Here is an 8960-nt window from a genome sequence, read left to right as displayed (position 1 = left end):
AAACAATAAAAGTATCAAAAGCACAAATAAGCATAACATTTTTGGAGGAACACAATCTCCCAAAACACACATCCCAAGAAAATAACATGAAAGGTAGAATAAGTTGATAGATTTGGTTCTTGATAGTCTGTAGAAATATAAAGTTATAGCTATCAGTTGGTCTAGTTTATTGTCTTTCCTCTCTGATTTCTCTCCCCACCATCACTTTCTTTCACTGGAGGATCTTTGTTATTTATCTATCTGTATTTATTCACTACAGTATTAAATAAGATAATTTACTATTTATTTGTGAAATTATTAGATATATATTTAACTTTTATTTATTTATCTATTAAAATTTATTTACTTTGTAGACCAGCTGTAGCCACCTCTATCTCCTTCCAGTCCCACCCACTTTCTCTCTTTTCCCCTTATGCCCCTTCCTTAGTCCACTGAGAGGAGTATTGGTCTCTTCAGGCCCCTCTGGGTCCAGGTTTTTTTGGCTCTGTTGGTCTCCTAATACAAGGAACAGAGAAGGAACCTTCCACAGGAGGCCTCTAAAAGACTCCATACATCAAGGTAAGAAAGAAACCTTGTTCCATAAGGTTTCTTCCTGGAGGGAACAGAAACTGAATATTGAGCAATTTTTACCCAGCATTCCTAGAAGAGTTTAAGGTATAAGTAAACAAGTTTGCTTTCTGGTTATTTTGGTGTTTTCTTCATGCATAATCTTTTTTTTTTTTTTTTTTTTTTTTTTTTTTTGCCAGATGCTATTTCATACATGAGTGCTTGCTTTCCTGCACATGATCTTACTTTATTTAACACTGATACAGTAGTAGGAAGAAAGAACATAAATGGAAAAAAAGATTTATTCTGGCTTATGATTTGAGAAGACACAGTCTTTTATGTAGGGAAGATGTAGACAGTGTGGCTGAGGACTAGGGAACCAAGGATATGAGGTGCCTGACTGGCTGTCAGGAGGCAAACAGCTCTTGGGTAGTGGAGTCAGGCTTTAGTTCATAAGACTCATTCCCACCTTTTAGCTCTCTCAGAAACACCATGGCACTCAGCAAGAGCAAGCACCTGATGATTTGTGTCAAGGAGGGAGCCAAATCGAAAGTGGTTGGTCCATTTTCTAACAAACACTGGTATGATGCAAAAGCTCTGGCTATGCTCGATATTAGAAGCACTGGAAAAACACTAGTCACAAGGACTCAAGGAACCAAAATTGTATCTGATGGCCTCAAGGGATCTACAGAATGATGAAGTTGAATTTAGAAAATTCAAGCTAATTACTGAGGGTGTTCAGGGCAAAAACTGTCTGATTAACTTCCACAGCAATGACCTTACCTAGGACAAAATTGTTCCATGGTCAAAAAGTGGAAGACCATGATTGAAGGTCATGTTGATGCCAAGACAACTGATGACTATTTGTTCTGTATTGTGCTGGTTTCACTAAAAACACAACAACCAGATATTCAATACTTCCTATGTGCAGCAGCAGCAAGTCTGTTCAATCCAGCAGAAGATGGAAATCATGACCCAAGAAGTACAGACGAATGACTTGATGGAAGTGGTTAATAAGTTGATTCCAGAAACCACTGGAAAAGATATAGAAAAGGCATACAAGTCCACTTATCCTCTTCATGATGTCTTTGTTAGAAAAGAAACCCAAGTTTGAATTGTGAAACCTAATGGAGTTTCATGGTGAAGATGGTAGATCTGGAAAAAAAGACTGGTGACATGACAAGTGCTAAAACTCAACGAGCTGATGGACATGAACCACCAGTCCAAGAATCCATTTAAAAGACAGATTTTTAATAGTGACAAATAAAAAGTCCTGTTTCTGGAAACAAACAAACACTCATTCTCATGGCCCTAAAGCTGCAATAAAGGGCCATTGTGATAAAAGTTCTACAGTCGACTACAAACAACAACCAGATGTGGACCAAGTGTATAAACAAGTCAGCTTCTGGAAGACATTTTACACTTCAACACTCTGTAAGAATTAATTCCCATACTATTATTTGGTTTTGCTTTTTCTTTCTTATCTGAGGTCCTAAGAATCTTCAAAGTTAAGAGAAGCCACAGATAAGGACATTGCAACCATCTTGAAGATACCTGATAAGTTAGGGCCAGATGGAAGGAGAGGAGAACACCCCCTCTCAGGCAGACTCGAAAGGGGGCAGGGAGAAGATGAGGGAGGGAGGGGAGGATTGGGAGGGAAAGAGGGAGAGGACTACAGCTGGGATACAAGTGAATGTATAAAATTATTTAAAAAAAATATTTAAAAAAACAAAGTTAAGAGAAGAAATGTTAGTTCCATAATACCAGGGGAATTCCACATATTTAGATTACCAGTCTGCTGCCTATTCATGTTGAATGATCTTGCATTTAATTAATTATATTATATATAATAAATACATATATACTACATTCCCAAAATCATCTTCCCTGCTTATAGCAGCTGGCATTAAATTATTAATCATCATCAACTTTTAGTCTACCTTTCCAAACACAAAGAATGGGATTTTTAAGTTAGGAAAACAAATCAAAACCACTGTTTCTAGAACTTTATTGTAAATCAAGTATAGGGATAATATAACTTTGGCATATAACCTATATACAATATGTAGCATGGAGCTATTGATGCTGATTGATCATGGAGATTTGTGAGAAGGGAGGAAGAGCTGACACATGTTTTTTAGCAGCAGCACTCCTGACATGGTAAAATCTCATTAACTGAAAGCTACTATTTTTATATATGTGCAATAAGTGCTTCGCATACTCATTTCCTTACTAAAGAGGGATGACTTTTACTTTTATCACTCATAAAACGTAAATATTCTGCCTCTGCAACAAATGTGTATTTCTGTCTTTAAATCATACATGAGCTAAACAACCTCAACTTAATATCCTAATAATAAAATGTGATATAAAGAAGACAGCCACACCTGTAGTCCCAGCAGTCGGGGAGGCCAAGGCAGGTAGGTCTTTATGAGTTCAAGGCTAGCCTGGCTGACAAAGTGAGTCCAGGACAGCCAAGTCTAAACTGAGAAACCCTGTCTCAAAGAAAAAAAAAAAAACTACAATTTTTACTGCTTTTGATGATTTAAAATCCTATATATTTGAAGCCAAAAAAAAATAATTCAAAATAATTTTTCAATTATTTTGATACCAGTAATGTTTCATGTAGGAAATCATAGGGTACATAGAAGACATATTATAAAAGATTCTGATAAGTATTGGTAGATTCATGCCAATTTAGGAATTTGAATTTCACTTTCAATAGAACCAGGTGCACACTGACACATATAACTTTCTTTCTTTCTTTCTTTCTTTCTTTCTTTCTTTCTTTCTTTCTTTCTTTCTTCCTTATATCAAGTTAGTTCTTCACAATTTTATAGAGGTGTTTAATGTATTCTGACGACACTCTCCCTACTCTTCTTACCTCCCTCTCCACTCATCCCCTCTGTATCTGTGCTTTTCCCAAATTCATGATTTTTGATTTTGATTTATGACTTATTTTTAAACTATATCTGTTTGTGTTATCCTGAGGGACCTCTCCTATCAGTGCACTTGGGGAGGGGTATGGGAAGAGATGAGGGAGGGAAGGTGGGATTCGGAGGGGAAGAGGGAGGGAGCTACAGCTGGGATACAAAGTGAATAAATTATAATAAATAAAAATTAATTAATAAGACTCTAAGTAAATTAATCCTCTTTGTATTATCATGTCCTCTGTGGGTCTGCTTCTTCGTTCTAACTCAACTAGTGTTTACTGTAACTTCAGCTACAATAAAGAGAAAGTCCCACAGAAAAGAAGATGTTATAAACCATAGTGGGTTATGGCATAGGAAGAAGTGCCCTGTGGTTTTGGTTCTAATCGTTAATTATCCATGTTATATTTATTTATACTGAGGTATATTATTTACTTTCTGTATTTCCTTAGGTTTTGTTTTTATTTGTTCACAAGACTTTCCCGTGTATTAGGACATATAGAACAAACAAATTATTTAACATTCATAAAGTTCTTTGAAAATGACCCCTCCTAAGCAGATAATAAATGACATCTTGTATTAATATGGTATATTTGATAGCCTTTATGCTAAACTTCATTTTTACACTGACACACTATTCCCAACAATAATGAGCCTTTAGTTTTATTTCTTATTCTACACGAAATGTCAACTATTTATTCAAGTTGCTTCTAAATCTCATTAACACTACTCTGAATTTAATTGGAATTATATTAAATCCATAAATCAATTTGTGAAGAATCAACTTTTTGGTCCTTTTAATTACTCCTCGAATCTAAGAACTTGAATAGCACATCTCTAATTTTATTAGAATTTTTAAGATCCCTAAGCAAATTTCATATTCTTTATATTATTTACACATTTCTCATTGTAGAAAAGCTTCTCGTATGATTTCTGAACTGGTTGTTGTGGATGTATAGTGAAACAATTGTTTATATTGAGACATAATAAATCATCGTATCTCTTAATTTCATTTGATTAATATGACTGATTTACAGTTGGCTCAGTTACATCATTCAATAAGATTTTGCTATTTTCTACAAATATTGAAATTTAGTTTCTTCCCATAAATTTACAATTTACATCATTTTTTTTCCTCAAAGTAATTTAAAAAGCTAGAAGCTTCATACTATCAGGACCCTAGGGAATATGATTAATTCTTATTCAGAGCTAAAACAAGATAGACACCTGAAGCAGGAGAAGAGAGAGAACGCTGATCTCCTATAAAAGGCTCCACCTAGCAGGGGATCAAAGCACATGCAGAGAATCACAGCCAAACTTTGGACATAGCATAGTGAGTCTTATGAGGCTTTCTTAAAAGCATACTATGGTGATGATTTCATAGTGGTAAACCTCAAAGACATTCTCTGGCACTCAAAGCAGTGGATGAAGATAAATCCTTCTATACACTTCTATAGTCCTGTAAACTGTGTTTTCAGTGCCTGGAGATCTGGTTACTTTCCTGCCATGGGCATTGTTATGTATGTTGATCTATCTCCTACATCCATGTGATGTAAATAATGCTCCCCTATTATCCTGGAATGGTTAATAAAGTTGCTGATAGCCTGGTCTGGGCAGACAAAAGGAAAGTAGAACTAAGGTTTTCAATTTTGGGGCCTCAGAATGACCACTAATGAGAGGAGAAGAGGAGAATGGAGTTGGAGAGGAAAAAGGAATTCACCGTGAAGTAACCAGGAGTACATGGCCAAGAGGAGCTTTCTCTGTAGACTGGTCTGATGGAGCAGAGGCAGCCCAAATTGAACATGGGCAAGTATTTGGGATTTTGGATGGGAATCAGACAAGATACTTTAGAGTATTGATATCTGCCAAGATCTAGTACTTTAAGGTATATTATTAATCTAACAAGTTTCTGTGTCTTTTATTTGGAAAACATCTGGATTATGAATAGCTGGTGTCATAATAATTTCCTGTATTAATTAATATATACAGACTAATTAATTCATTTTACAGTTTTTTTTGATTTTTCATCAATTACACTTTATTCATTCTGCATCCCCCCATAAGCCCCTCCCTCCTCCCCTCCCGATCCCACCTTCCCTCCTCCCTCTGCTTGCATGCCACTCCCCAAGTCCACTGATAAGGGAGGTTCTCCTCTCCTTTCTGATCTTAGTCTATCAGTTCAAATCAAAAGTGGCTGCATTGTCCTCTACTATGGCCTGGTAAGGCTGCTCTCCCCCAGGGGGAGGTGATCAAAGAGCAGGCCAATCAGATTATGCCAGAGGCAGTCCCTCTTCACATTACTATGTAACCCAATTGGACTCTGAACTGCCCTGTGCAGGGGTTCTGGGTTATCTCTATGAATAGTCCTTGGTTGGAATATGAGTCTCTGGGAAGTTGCCTGTGTTCAAATTCTCTTGTTCTGTTGCTCTCCCTGTGGAGACCCTGTCCTCTCCAGCTCTTACTATTTCCCAGTGCTTACCTAAAATTCCATTCACTCTGCCCAACAGTTGCCCATCAGGCTCAGCATCTGCTTTGATAGTCTGTGGGGCAGAGGTTTTCAGAGGCCCTCTGTGGTAGGTTCCTAGGTTGTATCCTGTTTTCTTCTTTTTCTGATGTCCATCCTCTTTGCCTTTCCGGATGGGGATTGGACATTTTACAGGTTTATAAATACATTATCAATCATATAAAAGTATATTCCCTGGAAATGTAAAATGAGATCCCACTCATGTTGACTCCTGAGACTCTAGCAAGGTTTACCTCAAGGACTATTTTGTTGATGAAACCAGAGTTCACTCTTAAGATAAAATTGGTTTGGAGATTTATTTCATTTTGTAGAGAACAAACCTTGTATTCAAAAAGCCTTGAGGTCTATTGTCCAGCACCTGTTAAGTTAAACTGGATGCCACATGGCACACCTCTGTCTCTCTCTCTCTCTCTCTCTCTCTCTCTCTCTCTCTCTCTCTCTCTCTCTCTTTCATATATTAGATCCTGACTATAGATTCCCCTCTCTCCACCTCCACTCCTTGAAGCTGCCCCATCTCCTTTCTTCCCTACATCTCCTCCTCCTCCATTTCACATCAGAGAAAAGCAGGACTGCCAGAGATATCAGTCAAGCACAGAACATGTATACTAGGCACATATCCTCATATCACGGCTTGATGAGGCAACAAAATAGAAAAAAAAAAAAAAAAGAGTGACAAGAGCAGCAAAGGAGTAAAAGACAATTCCACTATTACTGTCTCACTTTTACTAATCCCACAAACACCCCAAGCTAAACAACTACAGAATGTTTGCAGGGGACCTATCATAGACCCATGCAGACTATGTGATTGCTGCTTCAGTCTCTGTAAGATTCTATGAGCACTGCTTCGTTGATTCTGGAAGAAAGAGATATGGCATTGAGAGCAATCTCACTAGTAATGCTAGCCATATTGGAGAGTGTTAGAATTCACTGAGAGACCCAGTACCAAAGAATAGAGTGTGAGAGTGACCAAGAATGCTTCTGAATATCAAGTTTGCCCATACCTATACACATAAGCCTATATACACACATGCCACCTATACACATATAACACACACACACACAAGAATATAAAATTACTCCATAATCCAGCGTCTGTACTAAGGTTACACAGATGAAAGGATATAATTCTGCATATATTGACGAGCACATATGTGTTCATTCTAACATCACTCATGATAGTTTTATGGATTCCACTTTGATAGCCAACAAAAAGTAAATCGATATAGAAACTGTGATGTGATGGTATACAAAAAGTACATATAGCTATAAAGAAGAATAAATTATAATATTTTTTAGAAAAAAATAGATGGAACTGGAGGTCATCAGGTTCAGTGAAATAAGTCAGAATCATCAAGATAATGTTTCTTGTTTTATCGCAAATGCAGAAATAGATTTCATAGAGACATTGTCAAAGTATTCATTCTATGAAAGCATAATTTCATAATAGCATTATTTTGTTCAGACTGAAAGAGTGTATTAATAAAAAAATCCAGAGTCTAGGATGAGACATGAGCAAGTGTGATGACTGAAGAATAGGAGATATCAGAAACTCTTGAGCACAGTACAAAGTCTCATGTTTGTGGATATTTGAATCATGATACAGTGATTCTTGCTGCATATGTAAAATTATCTTTCTGATACCAGTCATTATACATATTTACTATAAAGGTGAACTCTAGAAAATGAAATTAAATAAATAAACAAAATTAAGATAGTGATCTTTATTTTTATTAATTCAGAATAGTTTTAATAAAGAAGATGCCCTAACTTCTCAAACACTATTTTTCAAGTGCTAATCAGTTTTTTGATGTCTTATCTACATTTGAAGTCGGAAAGGAAGAAGGGTTTTGAAATCCATAAAATGACTCTAACAATAAGCTTGACAGGATTACAAATGCCTGTGTGAGACAGAGGGTTCCAGACAAAATGATCTTCAACTCTTTCTGGTGCATGTGCTTTCTGTCTTCATCTAGTTAAAATTGTGTGCACTTAACATTCATTTGCATATTATATAGACATTCCCCTTGATATTTTTAATCTTTGACATCTCATATCATTACTAAACCAATCACCGTAACATCTACTTCAAAAAATGATATATTACATCCCTTGAGTTTATCAATCATAGAACAATCTCAGTCCATCATCACATGAATTATTACAAAACTGTTTGATATGTGTACCAAAAAGGGGAAAGTAGTCTCTTGTCTTTGAACTTTTTAAGACAATCACATTAGGGCTGAACTGTACAGCACTCTCATGTCAATTATAAAGACATTATTCAATGGCTCCACTCAATCCATTTGACATACAGTTAACCCCACAACTTTTACTATTAACTTTCCTTTCTACTTCTTTTTTTATATTTGACACTTACACATCTTAAAAGATTGGTAGGATCTTTGAAATGGAATTTGAAATCAACCAGTGCAGTGTTTCTCTATGTGGGGTATATGAACCTGGGATGTAAATCAGAACGGTTTTTATTGAAACACAGGATGATTGCAGACAGTATCCTGAAAAGGCAATAATTAACCTTGAATCTTAGAGCAAGAAAGTTATTTTCTCATCTCAACTTTCTTTCCTTCCCTCAGGAGACTTCAAAGAGAATGAATCAGTATGTTGCTAATGTGCCTTTACCACATTTTCAACACTTGCCATTTAAAGCAGGATAGGGGAGACTTTACATTTATAGCCTATACTGCAGTAAGATAAAATAATACATTTTGGTTTTAACTTTGGTATCTTGTAGTCATATCTTGTAAATATAACTTCTTTACACATACTGTGATAATAAAATATTTCCCTTTAAATTTCTTTATTCATTAAAAATACTTGAAATAAGGAGATAAACAAATAAGAATACCATTGTACAAAATATTCAAAATCATGACAGCATCATTAAATATTAGTGAATCTTTACCTATTCTTTATATGATAAGTTTACTGTTATAGAACTA

The 8960-nt window shown here is 35.8% G+C and overlaps 1 pseudogene; it reads left to right on the top strand.

The window, feature by feature from the left end:
* Positions 1–1038: 1038 nt before the first annotated feature.
* LOC110542275 (small ribosomal subunit protein eS1-like) lies at positions 1039–1785 on the top strand (annotated as a pseudogene).
* The last annotated feature ends 7175 nt before the right edge of the window (positions 1786–8960 follow it).

This window comes from Meriones unguiculatus, chromosome 10, assembly GCF_030254825.1.
Source record: "Meriones unguiculatus strain TT.TT164.6M chromosome 10, Bangor_MerUng_6.1, whole genome shotgun sequence".
NCBI classification, from domain to species: domain Eukaryota; kingdom Metazoa; phylum Chordata; class Mammalia; order Rodentia; family Muridae; genus Meriones; species Meriones unguiculatus.
The sequence above is the reverse complement of the archived record's forward strand: the minus strand, read 5'-3'. Positions and strand labels throughout refer to the sequence as shown.